Source organism: Ochotona princeps, chromosome X, assembly GCF_030435755.1.
Source record: "Ochotona princeps isolate mOchPri1 chromosome X, mOchPri1.hap1, whole genome shotgun sequence".
NCBI lineage: Eukaryota > Metazoa > Chordata > Mammalia > Lagomorpha > Ochotonidae > Ochotona > Ochotona princeps.
In genome coordinates, this window is record NC_080865.1 from 76,919,090 (window position 1) to 76,938,333 (window position 19,244).

The 19,244-nt window shown below is 35.2% G+C and overlaps 1 protein-coding gene and 1 non-coding gene across 2 annotated transcripts in view; both read left to right on the forward strand.

Annotated features, from left to right (window-relative positions):
• Positions 1–19,244, forward strand: part of HTR2C (5-hydroxytryptamine receptor 2C) — a 214,302-nt gene that overhangs the window by 32,314 nt on the left and 162,744 nt on the right. The gene's annotated exons all lie outside the window — the stretch shown is intronic.
• Positions 7,663–7,790, forward strand: LOC118760548 (small nucleolar RNA SNORA35). The gene has a single exon (XR_004996851.1). It is a non-coding gene; the product is annotated as a small nucleolar RNA SNORA35 (small nucleolar RNA).

Genomic DNA, 19,244 nt, shown 5'->3' on the forward strand with positions numbered 1-19,244 from the left:
TTCCAGAGCCTAGTGGAAGGCCAGTGTGGAGGTTGGTGGCAGCCTTGGCTTGGTAGAAAATATTGTTCGTGACCTAGTCAGATTTTTTGGGGACAAACAGGTAGGTGGGAAAGACAGAAATATAACCAAGCAACAGCATTAGTGTGTTGTCCTCTAATCTGAAAGCAGGAGAAAAATCACCCCTGCTGGGTTGGGAAGGCTCCATGTAATGGGGATTTATCTGCATATTTAAATGGATTTTAAACTTGAAAGAGAAAAAGGTTAACACGCAGAATGAACAGTGGGGGCTGTTATTCAGTGCCACACTTCGGAATTTCAAGAAAGAACTATTCTGTTGAGATTTTAAAAAAGAAAGAAAGAATAAAATGATGGAAGAAGCCAAGAAAAACTATCTTTGAAGAGTCAGGTTGCTCTGACAGTGAATGCCATCTGTTTTGAGATAAAAGCTTTGTGGTAGCTTTTACATAAACCATAGTTTACAAATTCACTGATGAAATGTGGAATCAGTGTCAGACAGGCAGGAAGAGCAAGGCCATCAGCCCACCTTCCCATTGTTACAAAGCACACAGCAGATTAAAAACGGAAGCTAAGAATTGAGGATAGCAGATTTTAAGAAAATGATCTCTATAAATGCTTCAGTGTCTGACTGTCTTTGCCGATGAGCCACAGCCTGGGCACACATGCTGAGAGGTAAAATGAGCACATAGATTTCGTGGAAGATGTTTCTACTGGTTCTCTGGAGACGGCAGTGAAATGAAGAGATGGAAAATTACAAGAAGAACCAGAATTATAAAATAACAAAAGATGAAGTATCTAGTGTAAAATGAACAAAATCCCAATCTTTATTGGAATTAGCTTTCTCCAATTGCTTCACCATTTCCCATATCACTCCCACCTCTCTGGCCACCACAGCATTTTGCCTAGTTGTTCCGGACTTGTTTCATTGAAATATTGGAACTGGATTAAGATTTGCTGAGAACTTAGTTCGTATATACAAGGCATGCATTTTTCAATATTTGTTCAACAATCTAATAAAGGGAGATTTTAACACAATGTAATAAATGATGAGAGGAAGGCCTGGAATCCTAATTTATTTATCCAGATTTCTCCCAAAATAAGCAGTAGCTACCACTTCATCATACATAATTCTGTGGTAAGGAGTCAGAGGAAGAGTGAAGGGAGAATTTCTGCTTTTCACAACAGGGAGAACTTATCTTGCAGATACATAGGGAAGATTTGTCTCCAGTTTTATTTAAACACAAAGCAATTATCTACAAATACTTGGTCAAAATATTACTCAGGAGTAGAAACGCAGCTGGGAGAGATGCTACGTATAATTCTAATATAAACTAAGAGTGAGCATTTGCCCAGTGCCCAGCACTTTGATGAACCATACAAACTATTTCCTTTAATTTTCACAGCATCTAATGAAAAATTATTATTATCCACTATTAACTCGTGAGTCCTTAACTGTGCTGCACAAGACCCCAGGTACTAAAGAGTTGCCTGAGTAACTCCTAATCCTCTACATCTGGTAATATTAAGTATCTAACATATACTAAATGCTAAATAGAGGTTAATGATTGTTGTTTTTCCAGTTGCTTTATTGTTATTATTATACTTACTGTCACTGTCATTCACTTCAGCCCTCCAAGTCAAATTGAACCAATCCATACATGAAATGACCCATTTAAAGTTTTTGGCACTAAAAAATCCACTAAATAAATGTCAAGCTCCTATGACTCCTCTCCTAAAAGATGCTGTTTATGGACCTGGCACAATAGCCTAATGGCTAACTTCTTGCCTTGTGGGCACAGGTTCATACCCCGGATGCTCCACTTCCCATCCAGCTCCCTAATTGTGGCCTAGGAAACCAGTAGAAGACGGCCCAAAGCCTTGGGACCTTGCATTCATGTGGGAGACCCAGAAGAAGCTCCTGGCTCCTGGCTTCAGATCAGCTCAGTATCTCTCTGTATCTCCTTCTCTCTATAAATCTACCTTTCACATATAAATACATACATACATACATGCATACGTAAATAAATCTTTCTTTAAAAAGCTGCTATTTAATCCTCAATAAGGCCAGGAAAAACATTAGACAGTGATACGTTCTGTTGTTTAGTTCCATGTCCATGGGTAATGAATTTTTGTGTATCTTTAGCAAAGAACGTTTGACCAGAAAATTTCAACTGCAAGAGGACATTAAGAGAATACTTAATATACGTCTGAAATATTTCTGTATTGTTTTTAGTCTATAAATGAATTCCTTTTACTGTTTTCCTATAATTTGCCTCTCCATGAACTGAAACAGTTATTTCTTTATATTTGTGCATTTGATATATATTATTCATAATGCTACTAAAATGATGCACCGAAAGGCTCAAAGGTTGCCTTTTAATCTTTGAAGCAATGTTTACCAATAATATGGAGGTGCTCAACAAATGTGTTTAGTAAGTGTTGGGTGAAAGAGTAAGTGAAGGACTCATTTCCAGTAAATGTCAGTTTTATAACTTTAGCAAAGAAAGCATCCTTTAAAGTGCAGATAAATTTATCTCTGAGAATTCACTTTCTCGAAATATATCATTTTCTCCAGCATATAAAAACACAGATGAATTGGTCTTTATTGGACTCTAATTATTTAAACTGATTTCACAATTGACTTTGATACTTGATGTGCTAACATTTAGATGTATTCCACATTCCTTAACCTTCGTTGCTCCTTAGTGTTTCTCTTCATTTAATGTGCATTTTAATGAATTCTGGCACTCCTCAGGCCTTTCAAGAGTAAGCCAAATTTTAAGTTAACAAACAGATCTTTACATTATTGGCTAACAGTAAGTAAGCACTAATTCAAAAATGAAAAACAAAATGACTGGGTATCTCTAGTATGCAAAATGAACCTGATATTTCAGAGACTTTCCTGGATTTCTCAAATAGGCGCAGAGCTACAAATTGCCAAAGAGTATGAGGGGATGAACCTGATTATTTGAGAGCTCACAATTGAAAAGGCAGTTTAGGGAGGGAAAGAGTCTGCGAGGCCAATGAGGAAAAATAACTGAAAAAGGATAAGATTACATTATATTTGACATAAAAGGTGGCTTTTCATGTAACTGTTGAAGTCAGAGTTGAGTCTAGAGCGTGGAGGTAGCAAGAGACTATTTTAAAGTGTGTGGGGGGTGTGTGCTGGGAGGGTAGGCTTCATGAATAGGTCAGAGAGTACTTAGCAGTGCATGAGGCAGAGCTGCTGGACCCCTGACCTCACTGGGACTGGGTTAAGCTCAGCAGGAGGCAATAAGATGGGATAGATTGTGGAAAGCAACAAGCTGGAGAAAGTAGCAAAGTGGAAGATGGTGATTACGATTTTTCTCACAATACTCACAGCAACCGTTCAAAGAGAAATTCCTGTAAGCTACAGGGCTGGGGTCTCTCATCTTTGTCTCATGGTTTTGATACTTGGTATTGTGCTTGCCACATATTATACCCACTACGAACATCCCTAAACACCTGGTGGCTAACAGTTATGCTATGCTGGGTGCTTGGTCTCTGGAAAGGTCTAAGTTTTTTCCAAGTCACACACTCCAAAAAATATCTGTTTACCTATGGAACATAAAGTTGTATCTACTACTTAGATAGCCTTTTAGGAAAATCTGAGTTACATTCACTGCTTCTCAATATCGACAGGTGTATGGAATTGATTTATATATTAGGTTCCCTAAGGGGCAATAAAACAAAGAGAAGGAATCAATAAGGCTTGTAACTTGTTTCTATGCCCTCTATGTTATAATCTAGGACCCTATTCTCATGTAATTTTCTTTGGTATCATTCCTATCGGACACTGAATTTTGCCATTTAAAAATAGCACTTTTATTTTTCTCCCACAATTCACTGGTTGACGTTTCTTGTAGCAGAGCTATAACAGTGAGAAGGGAAATTCACTGAATAAGAGAAATAGAAAAGGACAGCAAGACTCTGTAAATCCTTTAAGGGGGAGGTCAATGGCAATTTGGATAGTAATATTTGGCAGAATACCGATCCAACAGCTCTGTATTCATTATCATGCCCTACAGAACATAAAGTTCTCAGTTTAATTTTCGGGAAAATTATGTAGATCCAAGATCATTATTTTTGACTCTTCATTTGAATAGGTAATGGAGCAAGTTTGCATGAGAACTAAAAATGTTATACCCTAGTTTTTAAAAGCAAAACATTGCAATTAGCACATCAAAACACCCCTATAACAGGGGAGGGATGTTGTTTGTTGCTCTAAATTATTCAAAGTTCTTGCTCAATTTACTGTAAATATCTGCCTAAAACAAGAGCTAGTAATTTATGTTGATATCCTCGTTTTCATCCTTTTTTTCCTTTCTTTGTGACTCTGAAGGCAATAATAAAAAATGAATAGACTAAGGTATCTGGACAATTTATCCTCAAATGTAAACTTAGACAAAATAATTATGGAGAACTGTATCATCAGCACTCTGCCAGGAATCATGCTGGAATCACACGGCTAAACTTTAGCCAAGGTCTCTAATGGCTCAGGTGGTTCACCTTTTTAATGAGTAAAATGAAAAATACACACAAAGAATAAAGCAGAACAATGAATGCTGAGCAATAAATATCATGCGTATGCAAGAAGGTAAGGAATGAATAAAGTCTTGACTTCCCTCAATTTTTCGACACTGCTTATTAATTGAGATGAATTGATTATCTAATCCCCAACATTATCTCTTCTACCTTATTAAGTCATTTATTTTTGTTTTTGTTTTTGTGCTCCATTCAGTCTCTTGCATCAGGGTCTTTTTGCTGGTTAATCAATCATTTTTGACAAACATACGTTAAGAGCAAGTGGGAGACATTTTGTCTGTCAACATTGTAACCACCTTGAGAAAATACTCTGTATTGATCATGATATAGTGAGTACCTTATCATGAAATCACAGTACAGATTTGAAAGTAAAGCTTATAAATCTGCTCCGTAACTACCCCTCACAGCATTGAAGAACGAAGATCAAATTTTGAATGCCTATTAAATTCTGAAAGCAATTTTGGTTCACTGGTGTCAATCAGTTGGTCATGGCTTATAATAGTAACATTTTGTAAGGCCAGTAGTTAACTTTTCAGCGGAAGTTTTCCCTAATGCTTGTTACCTCCAGAGTTTTATGTATCTGTTGAAAGACTGTGAATTTGTTTTTAGGAGCCATATTTGAGTAGTATCTAGTTTGCTCTAAGGAAGGCAGTCATCTTTTATTTTTGTATTCTTACATTAAGCAGTTGTCAGTTGTTTAGGCTTGCCTCTTAAATTTCAATCTTCCATATAGACAAAAGGCATTGAAATATAATGTTATAATTAGTGTTTAGTAAATATATAATCTCATTGGAACATGTTTAGCTTTAAGTAGAATGTTGGAACATCACCAAAAGAAGTAGTAAAATAGCAGCCACTAATCAAGTAAAAATTTTGGCTGAATCTCTTGTTAATGAATTATCTGCAGTATAATGTTGCATTTTGCTGCATATGCACATTGGAAGCAATATTATAATTTAGGAATAAAACTGTTGGAATCATATCTACATGTAATACAGCTATTTTGGGGAACCACAACTGCTTTTCAAAACTATAGCATATTGAACATGCAGTTTTTAGAATAATGAATTACTCTGGTCTACAATTCATAAGGGAGTGGTCTTCTAAAAAAAATGTGTGCTATTAAAACTCACAGTTAATAATTAGTCATACTGTTTTTTATCTTTCTGCCTTTATATCCATCAAGTAATCTGCATATTCAAGAAAGTATCTGTATTCTAACTGGCTAACCAATAGTTTGGAAGTAGTTTTCCTTATTGGTGAAACAAAAACCAAGTTTCATTGCTATTTTTTCCTTTAATTTGCCAATATTCTGGAATTTTTGGTGGGAAAAAACATGTCCCTTACTGAATCACGAATAAGCATATGCAATTTACTTCCTGAAATACACTTTTTTTTCTATTCTTAAATTCCCTACTCTTGATTTTTTTTTTCCTACGTGAGAGATAGGGGAAAAGTGCTTCCATCTACTTGCTCACTCCCCAGATGTCAGCAATAGCCAGGGCTAGGCCAAGGATTGAGCTGGGAACCCAATCCAGATCATCCATGTTTGCAGCAAGAACCCAGTTGCTTCAGCCATCATCATTGTTTCCTAGGATCTGCTTTAGCAAGAAACTGGAGTCAGGAGACAGAGCTGAGCACTGAACCCTGGCATTCCCATATGGGACACCAGCATCTTAACTGCTACACCGAATGACCACCCTTAATTCTTCAAATTTTCTTCCTGCCCATTTTCATGTACTTCCCTAAGATGGGCCTAAGATATTACCCGTAATTTTCATATTGCTGAGAAAGTTCCGATGTTTGATTCTGTTCAGTTTCAGGAATTTAGGATATGTTCCAAATCTCATTTGGGAATGAAACTTTCTCATATAAGCAGGACAAGCAAAAATTAAATGGAACATTTAAAGTGCAATAGTTTGAAAGGATGAAGTATCTGAAGGAGTGTGAACCAACTGGATCTCATGTGCACTGTGGGTATAAGTTTGCGTTTATGCAATGTGTTATTTTAATTTTTAATAAACTGGCCAAATAATAAATTGATTAATTATATCCAAGGGGCCACATGAGACAAGATAATGCTGGTAAATACACCCAGGGTTGTAATTAAACCCTTCTGTATCCTGAGCATCAGACTGTTTTAAAAATTAAGGAAGGTTAAACACTTCTAGAAGCATCATTTCATAACATAGCAAACCAGGCTAGAGTGAAAGGATAGAAGAGAAAGGCATGTTGTGATTAATTTAGAGTAGTGCTTAAATCATAAAGTTTTATCAGTGAATATTTGCTGACTCAATGAAGCAAAAAAATGAAGAAAGAAGTAGTGATTATTTGCCAATGACTGCTTCAGATGGCAGATTTTCTGTCACAACCAGGAGAAAAATGGGAGGTATAACAAATAGATGGGTTTCTGTTTTTGTCTCTTTATAAAAATGAGAGTTTCTTCCAGCTGCACTGGAAACATGTCTCATTCTCTTTCACATAATTCAAGGATAGTGATGTGCTTATTTTCTTCAGGAAATGCTAGTAAATTTTAAATAATCATTCTGTATTTAAGCCAGCATAGGCAAGTTTCACTCTTGCAAAGGGAAATTATAAGAACAGTTCAAAAACATGAAATTATTAACCAAAAACTAAATTCAAAAATTGTAAACAGGTTCCTTATCAGAAGTAATTTCAACAAGAGAGAAAGAATTGCTATTGGCACTTAAGGAGATGTTAATTTATGACAGTAGCTTGTGTTTACTAAACAAGTAATATCCGGAACTGGACTGGACTCTATTTCTTATAATCCTGACAACAAGGAAGTTGTTGTTATTGGAGCCATTTAACATATGAATAAAAAGAAATCAAAAGGGTTTGAGTGAGTTTTTCAAAGTCTCACCACTAGTAAATGACCAAGCTAAGTAAGATATTCAACACTGACCTGCTCATTCTGAACCCATATTCCTTTCCCTAAAATTACTCATATATGCAGTTGGCAAGCTTAGTGAATGAAGCAGTGGATTCTGAAATGTTTTTTGTCTCCTACTCACCCCTTCCTTCAAGCATGTTCCTTTCTATAGAGCATGACATCTATAGCACTGGCAAGTGACCCATTGGGCTTCTCCCTGACCAACTGGGCATCGAGCAGTGCAAAAGCAAATCCCTCCAAAAGCTGGGAGAGTCACGATGTGGGCTACTCCTGCATGCAGGTGGGTACATGTCTGCTGGGTCCTGTGACCCTGCCTAGAAAAAATGAGGGGGTGTATTGACAGACGACCTCAGTGACAGCTATTACTCAATAAAAGTGACAAAGTACACGCCATGCTAATAGCAGGTACTCAATAAACGCTTTTCTCACTATTTCGTTATTATCTTCATCGTGACAAACTGTGAAGCTCTGAGCAATTTGTGTTTACCCCTCTTAAACTCCTGTCCTAGTCTATAAAATACAATTGGCATTACAGAAATGATCAGATTGTCATGGTGATTATATGACAAGATACAACAGTTTAAATTTCTTGACAAATTGCCCATTAAGTGTCAATAGCACAAAGAGATAAGTGGTTTTCTCCTTATGATGTGATGAAAACAAGATAATTATCTTGAATCTGTTGTCTCTCCTGTATTTTATTTAGCCCATATTTCTATGGGCTTCCTGATGGACTAGGCTTCCCCAACCTCTTCCCTATATACAAACATTAGCATTAGCTCTAGTGCTGATAGAATCCCATTCCCATTTTACTAGTTTATGGTACAGTCAAGGCTCATTCCTGACCCTTCTCAATAATATTTCTGAAAACTCAAGTTTTTGCTAATCTCTCCCTCTATGGCAAAGCTGCATAATTATCGATTTCATATTTTTGTACTTGTTTATTTTGTAATCCTCTTAATTAATTGGTGAAATACTCGTATTTATTGCAACCTAATCCTTAGAGCCTTGCATAAGTAAGAACTTAATAAATAGTTGCTAGGAAAGTCATGAGTTATGAATTCAGTCAGCAACTTTTTAAAAAGTACCAGTTTATGATGATATTTATCTCTTCTTTCCTTCCCTTCGCCCTCTTCCTCTCTCTCCCCCATCTTTTTTTTTTTGATATAAAAATATTTAAATTTACTTTACCAGAAAAATAGCTAATACTTTACCCAGAAAAAAGTTTAACAAATAAAATGCAAAAGACCCTGGTTTAATGCGAATATAGTCAATGGCTATAAGCAATTATTGATGAAAAATTCACTGTTTCACCAACAAACAGTAAATCTTCAAGTTATCATCAAAACTGTAATAGTCTAACATTCTTCTCCATTGATTTGACAAAAGCATAAGACAAAATTTTACAAAACTATATTTGTAGTAATACTGATAGAGGTATTTCTTCCTTTCTTTCTTCTTTCTGCCTCCTCCTCCCTTTCCCCACCCCTTTCTTCTTTTCTGCTTCCTTTTTTTCTCTTCTTCTTGTTTTCATTGTTGAAGTCACCAGCTTTTAAAGCTGAAGAGGAAAGTTCTAGAAAATGGAATGTCACAGTTTTGGTATCATATAAAATAAAGCACAGTTTTACATAGCAAATAAATTATAAGGAAAAAAAGCATCAAGTATCTAGAAGAGACTACTTTACAAAAGATGAACCCATGATAAGTAGTTCAAATTAAAATAATTATTTTGGAAGAAGCCTAGTACTTTTCTTGTATTAACATCATGGTTAATAAACTTGCCTTCCTTATATGGGTCCAAGTTAGAAAGGATGTGGGCTCATAGATCTAACTCCAGGTTATATTTACATCCATTAAGAAATGTACAGAGTCGCATTTATTATAATCAAGACTTGCAGACAAATTAGATGAAATCTATCAGTGAAAACATCTCTAAACAAGTGTGTATTGATTGATGTGTAAAATCTATTCAGAAAAGACAGATTTTTCTTGACAACTGAAAGGTTAAACTATAATAATTTTCTATGCAGTATTTTAGTATATAATTTAAAAATAATTCTTTTTTTAACTCTTAAGTTTGTTAATACCACTAGATAAAAGAATAGAAGGAATTGTATACCAAATTATGGGTGATATGAAATGGGAGTAGGAGCTAGGCCATGTACCTTTATATAAACCTCTTCATTTTCAAGTGCCATAGATCTGCCTCCAAGAGAAATGAAACTAGATATAAGGTTTCTTGGAAATATGCAAAGTAGAGTGCCCATATGGCCTATTAACCTTGGGAATGAGTCTGTTATAATGACACAGGGTTTTATTTTTTCTTTTATTATTTTAATATAAAATAAATGCCATTTGAATATGCTTTCCACCTCCAGCCCTACCCCATACACAGAAATTTCCCACTGATAACAAGAAGAGAGAAGGCAATCTTTTAAGATTTTTCTAACTTAGTTTCTTAAAATAATAGTTTTGAGATTTGTCTTAGAGGTCCATGTGGGTAGGCAAAAATCTGTCAACATAATGTCTTTTTCTCAGCATTTTTCCTAAGAGCAACTTAGCTATTTTGTTTCTCTTGTAATTATTTTTGCCTTCTTTATTCTGCTGGTATGCTTTAATTTTATTTGAAATGTGAAGAATAGCAAAGTATGATTATTTAAAATTTCTCATAAAAATTTTCAGGATAAAGACAAAGAATTCTCCTTGATACAAACATCTGCTTATAGTTAAAGGAAGTGGCATTTAATAAATAATGCAATATTTAACAGAGAAAGCAATTTATCTGACAAATACTTTTTTCCTTTCTGTTTTTACCCTTTTGCCAGCTTGATGAATCTGTAGTGCCTGCTTGTCCTTTGTTAATGTCAGGATAGCAAATTTCTGTCTGGAACAGCTGGTCTAGCTGCCATTGTTCAAGTGCTTAAAATTCATTCTGCTGCAGGGTATTTTTATCATTAACGTTCTCATTTAGCAGTATCATAAATTGAGTCTACGGATTGTTCTTTCTAGAACGTCTGAACTTTTATTACATGTTTGAACATAAAAACATCTATTATTTTGAGGCAATGGAAATTACATCCACAGAATATTATTTGCTTATTCCTTATAAAAGTAAGCGAATAAAAATCTCTATTTCATTAAGATGACATATGTTCAAACATATTAATTATCTAGATGCATAAATGGAAACAGATTTATAGAGTGCAAAGGTAGGTAATTGCTACCCTCATTATACTCGTTAGTTGCATATGAATTTATCATAGACTTTATTTTCTTTATTAATTCTCCACCATTTATCCCTAAATAAATTATAAGCCATAATGTATTTCTTTATATATGTTTTTTTGAATAAAGTGTTTAAATTTTCAATATATTGTCAGCTTTGAATTTGAGCTTCTTTGTTTCCAAAAAGCACCCCTCCTTACCTACTCCACACAGAAAGCACTCTGATTTCAGATTTTACTATCAGGAAGCAATTTAAAAAAATGCCAACTTTCCCACTCTCAATCATATTTCCAAGACTGGAGTGATTAAAACTGGAACAACAGAAATTTTAAGTTTGACATAACCTTACAGCTTTACAAAGTGAGGTAATAACTGAATGTTTTATGAAAATGTTCAAACAGTTAAAGAAATTACACTGGTATATAAGAATTCAGTATTCAAATTCTACAACATATCATTCTTTTTCTATGATTAATAATTTAGGAGGAATTTAAGAGAAATGCCACTCAGTGTAAATAATAAAGTCTCATACAATCAGCATTGGAATAATTCTGATTTAGCACGGATTAAACAAGCCAACTATTAGGGTAAGCAAAGAGGATATTTAGTTTTTAGCTAGCACATTATTATTATTACTATTATTATTAAATTCTCTGACTGGATGAACTATCCCAGTTAGCATGCTAAGTGACGCGCTTGTTCTTACGAAGCCCTGTAACTTAATCCCTACCCGCTGACTCTGATAAAGTAGTTCCCTTACCCAGTAGTCCCTTACCCAGAGGAACATACAAAGTCTACTAATGACATATGAAATACCCCTGAAATCATTGCAAAATAATCCATTATTGTTTCATATTAAAAGTCCAAATTCGTGGATCAGCCAACAACAACAGTGGAAGTTCAAAGAGCTAAATGGATGTGAACTACAGGGATTATGGGTAGTTTACTAGGTTTGCTCCCTACTGAAGGGCATGCAAGCATGAGGTCACATGACAAAGTTGTGGTGATAGAATTGAAGATATTTCACTGTTGGTCAATCAACAGTGGAAATGATGGAGCATCAAGTAGGCATACTAGAAAGAGTAACAAAGACTCAGATATCCTGACTGACCTTCCATCCTGATCCTTGAAGTTCCTTTCCTGCTGAAAAGCAATCATTTCTATCAACAATATTTGCAGTGCCAGAGTAATAATAGCCTTTGAGAATCATGTGCTTCTCTGTCAAAGAACATGTCTTACAGGTAAGCGACCCCAAACCAGTACATACTTTCTGCATTACATTTAATTGTAATTTTCATTGCCAAGTGCCCTTTAGCTGGATTAGGACCATATTTTCATTATCCCAGAATGATAGAGGACTCTTCCAGGAGAGACTGTTGCTACGTGTTTTCTGAAAGTGATGGCGGGCTATGACAAATTCAGTTGGGAAGCATGAAAGCCATACACTGGTCCTCTTCGTCTCTTCTCCTAACTGAAGCTGGTTCCCCATATGCTAGGCAATATTGCTCTTGTTCCCAGTGAAAATCACCTAACTGGAGTGATCATGTTCTCTGGAGTGAAATAATAACAATGGAACAGCAAGGAACTCTACCAACTCAAAGAAGCGAAGAGGTCTTCTGAAAATCCGGCTGGTTCAAGGCTGCAGGCCCACTTCCCTTGACAGGTTTTCCAATTGCAGGGAGTGGAGAAAGCGGCCCTAAACCATCAGAATGGATTATACATCATGCTTGATTATGCACATGGATGCTCCCCTACATTAACTGGAGAAGTTGGAGGTAGATTTAGCCTAACAGCAATCTGAGGAGCAGGAGAAACAGCTTTGATTGTCTAATATTTCTTAGGAACTTCAAAACTGTGATGTGATTAACAGTCATATGTCTATTCATAAATAAATGGATATCCTCTTAATATAGTAGATGCGAAGCACAAGATCAAATGGAAACAATGCTTAATTGATAGTTAGATTTTTTACTTTTTTCCCTTCCCAGAAAAACAGAGATAGCCTTTTCTTGGTGGAAGTGGCTAGGTATATATAAATCCAATGGAAGCTTATCTTTGACTAATATTTGATATTGGTAGTCATGATGCTAAGGATAGGAGATGAAACAAAAAATTTATAATTTTACAAAGAATTGTAAAACTGGAAATAAGAAGTAGGGACAATAATATAAATGGCTGCTATAAGGAAAGAAGATAAGTGAAATTTAAAGCCGAGGCATTTATTTTCTCCATATTTTACTTTTATACACAGAGCTCTTCTCAACATTGCCACAAGACATTTCCCTTTACTTCTGGTGAAGTTAGGCAAGGAAATAAGTGCTTATTGGAAAATACTCTTGTATCTTTCACTAATAAAAATGAAGTGCATGTCTTAACAAATTTTTATTGGCTTTCCATGTACTCCCACTGAAAATTTTAAACCCATGGCACATCTTCTAGGAAAGATACACTCTTGTATTTTAGATCTGCAACAGTATTAAGGCAACTAAGTATTAAGTTAGAAATAGGAACATCTGAAAACTTACTGATTGGAGCTAGAAACATATTTGTAAGGAAATGGGTGAAAATCTGAATTTTAAACATATGGCACAGGAAATATAAATATGTTTTGTTCTGCCAATCATTTTAGACTATTATATCCCCTCAAATTGGAAAGCTTGTACAACTTTAAAATTTTCTAGCTACATGGGGAGAACAGGAAAAGTAAAAATCATGTGGCATCACTTAACAATGTGATGAAATATTAAGCTGCAGCAATCTCTGACCAAACAATTGTGTAAAATAATGGCCAGATTTGTAAATAGATTATTAATTTTAAAAGCGAGTTCAATTATTTCAAGATCTGGAACCAAACAGAATACATTTGTATTCATCATGTGTCCATGTGTGTGTTTCATAATTGTCCTTGTAAAATAAGAACATGATTCAAATTCTTTATCTCATCCCAGAATTTCTGGAGAGTGATGATACTTTATGGAGCCATAGTAGAGGGTCAGGTGTAGGAAGGGAAACTCAGATGCTAGCTTGCACATTGCAGTGGGTAACCAGTCTTAGAAAACGTGAGAAATTGAGATAATGAATGAGGCAAACTTATTTTTGAAAGGGCCCTGACCAGGCTTTGTTTTTCACAACTGGAAAAAGTCGATTGGTTGGGGGACAGTAAGCCTCTGGACAAAAATGAAAGCTGCATTGAGACCATCAGAATAGTGGCAATTCCCTTTCTCCATGATGAGATAAGAAATGTTTCTGGGACAGAAATAGAGCAATAAGGACTGCACCCATCATGTTCCAGGGCAACTGATTGGGCCCTACAACCAAGTTAAGAAAGAACTTTGTCCTATTAACATAGAAAGCAACGCTACTGATTAAACAGAATCCTTCATTGTGTTTTCCAAACAAATCTATGTGCAGAATCTCAGAAATGAGGTGTTCTCTCAAATGAGCTTATGTGAACCTATTAATATTTCAAACAATGAAGTCAATACAAAGCTTGGAAGGAACAACAAAATAACCTGAGAATTCAACACAACATAGGAATTGGTATTTTAAAGACAAGGTCTTTCAGCTTTAACTAACATCTATCAGAGCCATCTTTTTAATGGAAAGGCAAGATATGTTATGTTAGCAAAGCCTTTAGTTTTGGAAACAGATCAAATATGTTTATATACGGAATCCCTGCATAATGCCAGACTTTTTAGATTCATTATTTATATTATGTCTTTGACTATGTGATACCATCTTTGTCAAATATAGCAGTAATATTCCACATGGAAAATAAGTATCTTTAGTAATCTATATTTTCGTTAGTTTTTCTTTAGATAAAGTAATTCCATAAACAAATATTTTACTTGCTACAATATGCTACTATGAAAAGAAAAAAGTTTTGCTTGTTACAAAAAGTAATTAATTTTACAAAAAATAATTCTTTATGTGCTAACACATTGTTTAAAAAATTTTGAATGTCCCATAATGTTACAAATTGCTGTTGATGTTATATTGGGACTCTTAATTGACTGGGATGATATTCTACCAGCTCTAACTTTGGACCAGAAATGGTCTCCCCAAGAAACTGTTCAACCCATCTGGACAATAAGTAGCTGGACTCTATGCTTGGTATATGTTTGCAATGAAAGAATCTTGATGGAATTTGAACTGTAATACTGCATCAAGGTGGAGGAATCCACCAGGGGGGAGGGGCGTGGGGAGGGGTGGGGGGATTCCCAGAGCCTATGAAACTGTCACATAATGCATAATAATTAATAAAAAAAAATTTTGAATGTCATTTATTGAGGCTGCATTGTAAATGATGTGAAATTCCATTTATGTTTTCTTCAAGGAATTTGATATTTCAAGGAAAATACCGTGATCACACTGTGGACATGTTCATTAGGGAGTGATGGATCTTTTCCAGAGGGTTTCACCCTGTGTAGTAGTAGAAAGAATCCTAATGTGTTTGGGTAATGTTTCCAATCTAAAATCTAGGAGGCAGGTGCTCACTTGTCCTCCTCCATGCTCAAAAAATACAGGGAGGAGGCCATAGTGGCAACTGTCACTGTGATTGATTTCGTTGGATGGAAGATTAAGCAGACGGTTATAAATGGTGCACTGAGGACTCTCTTCAGAAGAGTGAACCTGTCACATTTAAACTCATGCAGTGAGTTTAATTTTCAAGTGCTGGCTTGAAATTTGAGGATTTTTGAATTGCAAAATAATTTTTTCCATGCCATTTCTTCCAAACAGCACAAATTTAATATGTGATGATAGAATATGTATATAGCCTAGAGACAAAAATACACAATAAAAATAAGATTGTCTGTTTATATTAAACCTTGTGTAATGCTACCTGGAAATTTTGTACAAGTGTAAGTGAATGCAATAAATATAATATGTACTTGCCATGTTTTACATTCTAGAGTTTGAAGTGTATTATAGATTAGGCTAAAACCAGGAAATCAGGAAATGAGATTATTTTGTAGAATTCTATGACTCTCAAAATTGATATTTCCACGTTGTTGTGGTATTCCTTACTGGTGAAATAGTAGTAATTATGAAATAAGCTGCATCATAATGAAAGATGAAATATAAAATTATCATTCTGTTCAATATATACTTCTATATTTAATACATGCAAAATAATTTCCATCTAATTTATCCTTTATGATAATCATCTCAAAATGTATGTAGTTTTATCTTGTACTGACTGTTGATAATATACTTCTGAGCCTTAAAAAATGAAATTAGACTATATTATTATGCTTAAATATATTTTACGCACACTTTAAATGAAAAAGCACAGTTGTTATCATTAGAAATGACTGATTACTGATTAGGAATAACTTATGGAAGATTCTTTTTTAAGATTTCTTTTCTTTTATTTGAAAGGCAAATTTACAGAGAGTTTATCCACCTACTAGTTAATTCTCCAAACGGCCACAATCGCTGGAGCCACACTAGTCCAAAGCCAGGAGTCTGGAGCTTCTTCCAGGTTTTCCGCATGAGTGCAAGTGTCAAGGTCTTGGGCCATCTTCTGCTGCTTTCCCAGACCCATTAGCAAGGGAACTGGATCAGAAGTGGAGCAACCTGGAGTCAAACTGGCACATAAATGGGATGCCAGTATCACATGACTTATTGTACATGCCATGGTACCAACCCCAAAAGGAGTGTTGTTATAGGATGTGGAATATTGACTAGCAAGGAAGACACAAGGGAACCAGAAACAGGACATTAAAGACTTAATTGGCAATAACAAAGGCAGAATTTTAGCCTTATTTTAATCATATGAGACTCAAATCTCATAACACAGAGAATGCGTGTGTTACTGTTTCAAGCTATGACATTCCACAGTGAAGCTTGATAAGAAATGTTTAACTATGACAGTTTGGGTAACAAAATATACATGTCTTAAAGATCAGTAAAATTCATGTTGAATTTGACATCCAATGTGACCACACAAACTTCTCTTGAACACTTAAAGTACCAGGCTGTATGCTAAGTGACTCACAGAGAAAATACTATTTGCATTCAGATAAAGCAGTTTACCATCTGTGTTCCTGAACAAACGCTTTGCAAAAGAAGTAGCCTTCCTTCTTATGTGTTTGCATTGCATTATCTTTTATTTTATTGTGTTCTCTGATTATCTTGTTTCTTAAAACACAAACAATTAGTTGTGGGTTTCTTCATAAACAGATACCACTGAGCTATATTGGCACACAAAATTCACAAATAGATATTTTCATGGTTTGCTGCTGTCGCTTACTCTTTTTATTTAAGAGCAGAAAATTGAGAAAACTGTATTCTCTTGAAAGCTCTTCTAATGTGGTATATTCTCATTTAAAATTGGAGAACTATTCTGTGAAATTCTGAGGGTTTTCTCTTCAGATTTGATTAGCTTTGAAGAAAAAAAAAAGCATACTTTTCCAGACTTGCCTAAATGGGAGTGGTCATCCACAGAGCAGGAGCAAGTGCAAAGTTCATTTTCCTTCAATGCTTATTTTTCCTCATTAAAGTTCAAATTTCTCTCAAGAACTTGATAGTATGATAATATTTCCCAAGACATGATAATTTGAAAAGATTGCTGAGAGTGGATGCTGTGCCATCCCGTAAGAATGTGATTATCATTCAGGCAATGATAAAATGCACTGTATTAATTTCCAAAACATCAAGTGTGTGTCTCATAGCTTAGTCAGTATTATTGTACCTTTACAGGAAAAAGAAAAAAAAAAAGAGATACAAGCAAAGAGGAAGGAATAGCTATAAGTTATAACTTTGAGTAATAATTAATGTAGCTTTGAGTTGTAATGAATGTTATGTGATACTATATTGAAATTCTTACAAATTTGAAACTATTGCAGGAGCATTTGTTAGTACTTTATGTGTAACATAAACAGCTGCCATTCAGATTAGTAAACGAGAAATTTGCTTATGTATTTTTTATTCTTTATTTTTATAAGACGTTTGTTTTAACTTTTAGGTTTCAAAAACAGAGAAGCAGAGCTTTTTCCATCCATGGGTTCACTTCCCAAATGCCTGCATCAACCAGGGCTGAGACAGGCAGAAGCCAGGAAACCAGAACTCAGAGTGTCCCATGTAGGTGATGAGGACCCGGATGATGTGTATGCATCATCTGTTGCTCCCCATGGTTACTAAAATCATTTAAAGTATATTTAGATTTTTTGTGATATTCATAGAAGCATCTGGAGTTGACCATATGTTTCAATATTTTATTTTTAGTGTGCATTAGAGATTTGCTAATGAAGGGTAAAACTGTCAAAGTTTAGGTTCAAATTTCTGTCTTACAGAACTATAGTAAATCTTAATTATTTTATGTTTTCGCTAATCTATGTAATATATTTTAAATTGCTTTGGAAATTCACGTCAGTTTTCCTTTACACATTTTTCCTTTTACCCAGAAGTTTGAGTTTTCTAAGGTATGTATACTATTCTGACATTCTATGTAATCTTAGGATCCCTCTGTATTTAGAATGTAATTTGGTATAACATCCTCTAGGTTCACAAATGAATTTAAGGTTGAACAGTATTTCATTTTCTATAATATTCTTTTTAATTTGAAAGGCAGAAAGAGGGAGAGAGAGACAAAGAGAGAGAGAAAGAGGAAATATGTGTTTCATTTGCTGGCTCACTCCCTAGATGTGTGTAACAGCCATGGCTGTGCCAGACTGAAAACAGGAAAAACTGCATTTGTGTATTTTTATGCTAGGTCTGATGGAGAAGTGGATAGATTGGAGTAGTATGATTGGTTTTTTTAAAAAAAGTGTAATCTTAGGACACTAAGCTGTGAAGGACTTGGCAAGGGCTGTTTGCTCAGATTCCTCACTGCCTTTCTATCCTCAGTATGTTTCTTTCCTCTGCACTCCTGAATGAGTGCCATTTTTTCTTTTGTTTTCTTTTCTTTTTAAGCTTTATTTATTTTTATTAGTCTTTCACCTGCTGATTCACTCCCCAAGAGCCCGCCTCGGCCAGAGCTGAGCTGATCAGAAGCCAAGAGCCAGGAGTCTTCTCTAGGTTTCCCACGTGGGTGCACGGCTTTCCCTGGCCACAATAACAGAACTGGATGGGAACTGGAGCCTCCTGGACACAAACCAGTGCCCATATGGGATCCTGGTGCATGTAAGACGAGGACTTTAGCTGCTAGGCTACCATGCCAGGCCCCTGAATGAGTGTCTTATGACCTGCTTCAATGGAGATTGAGAAGAAGATGAGAAAGAACTCTCTGCTTCCCTATTGTCTCAAATTCCAACGTGCCATATTTTCGGATATCATTTCCTGAGCCCTATCATCACAGAACTACAGTCTTCTAGAATTTTCCATTTTCCTTTGAAATACAGAAAAGGTAGCAAGTTGTTGTTGTTGCTATTGCTTAGTCTGTGTTAGCTGTAGTATTCAAGTACTTTTCATATATATATATATATATATATATATATATATATATATATATATATTCAGGAAGACAAATGCTATGGTAATTCTCAGGCAAGCTTTGGAATTCTGGTCTTCAACATAC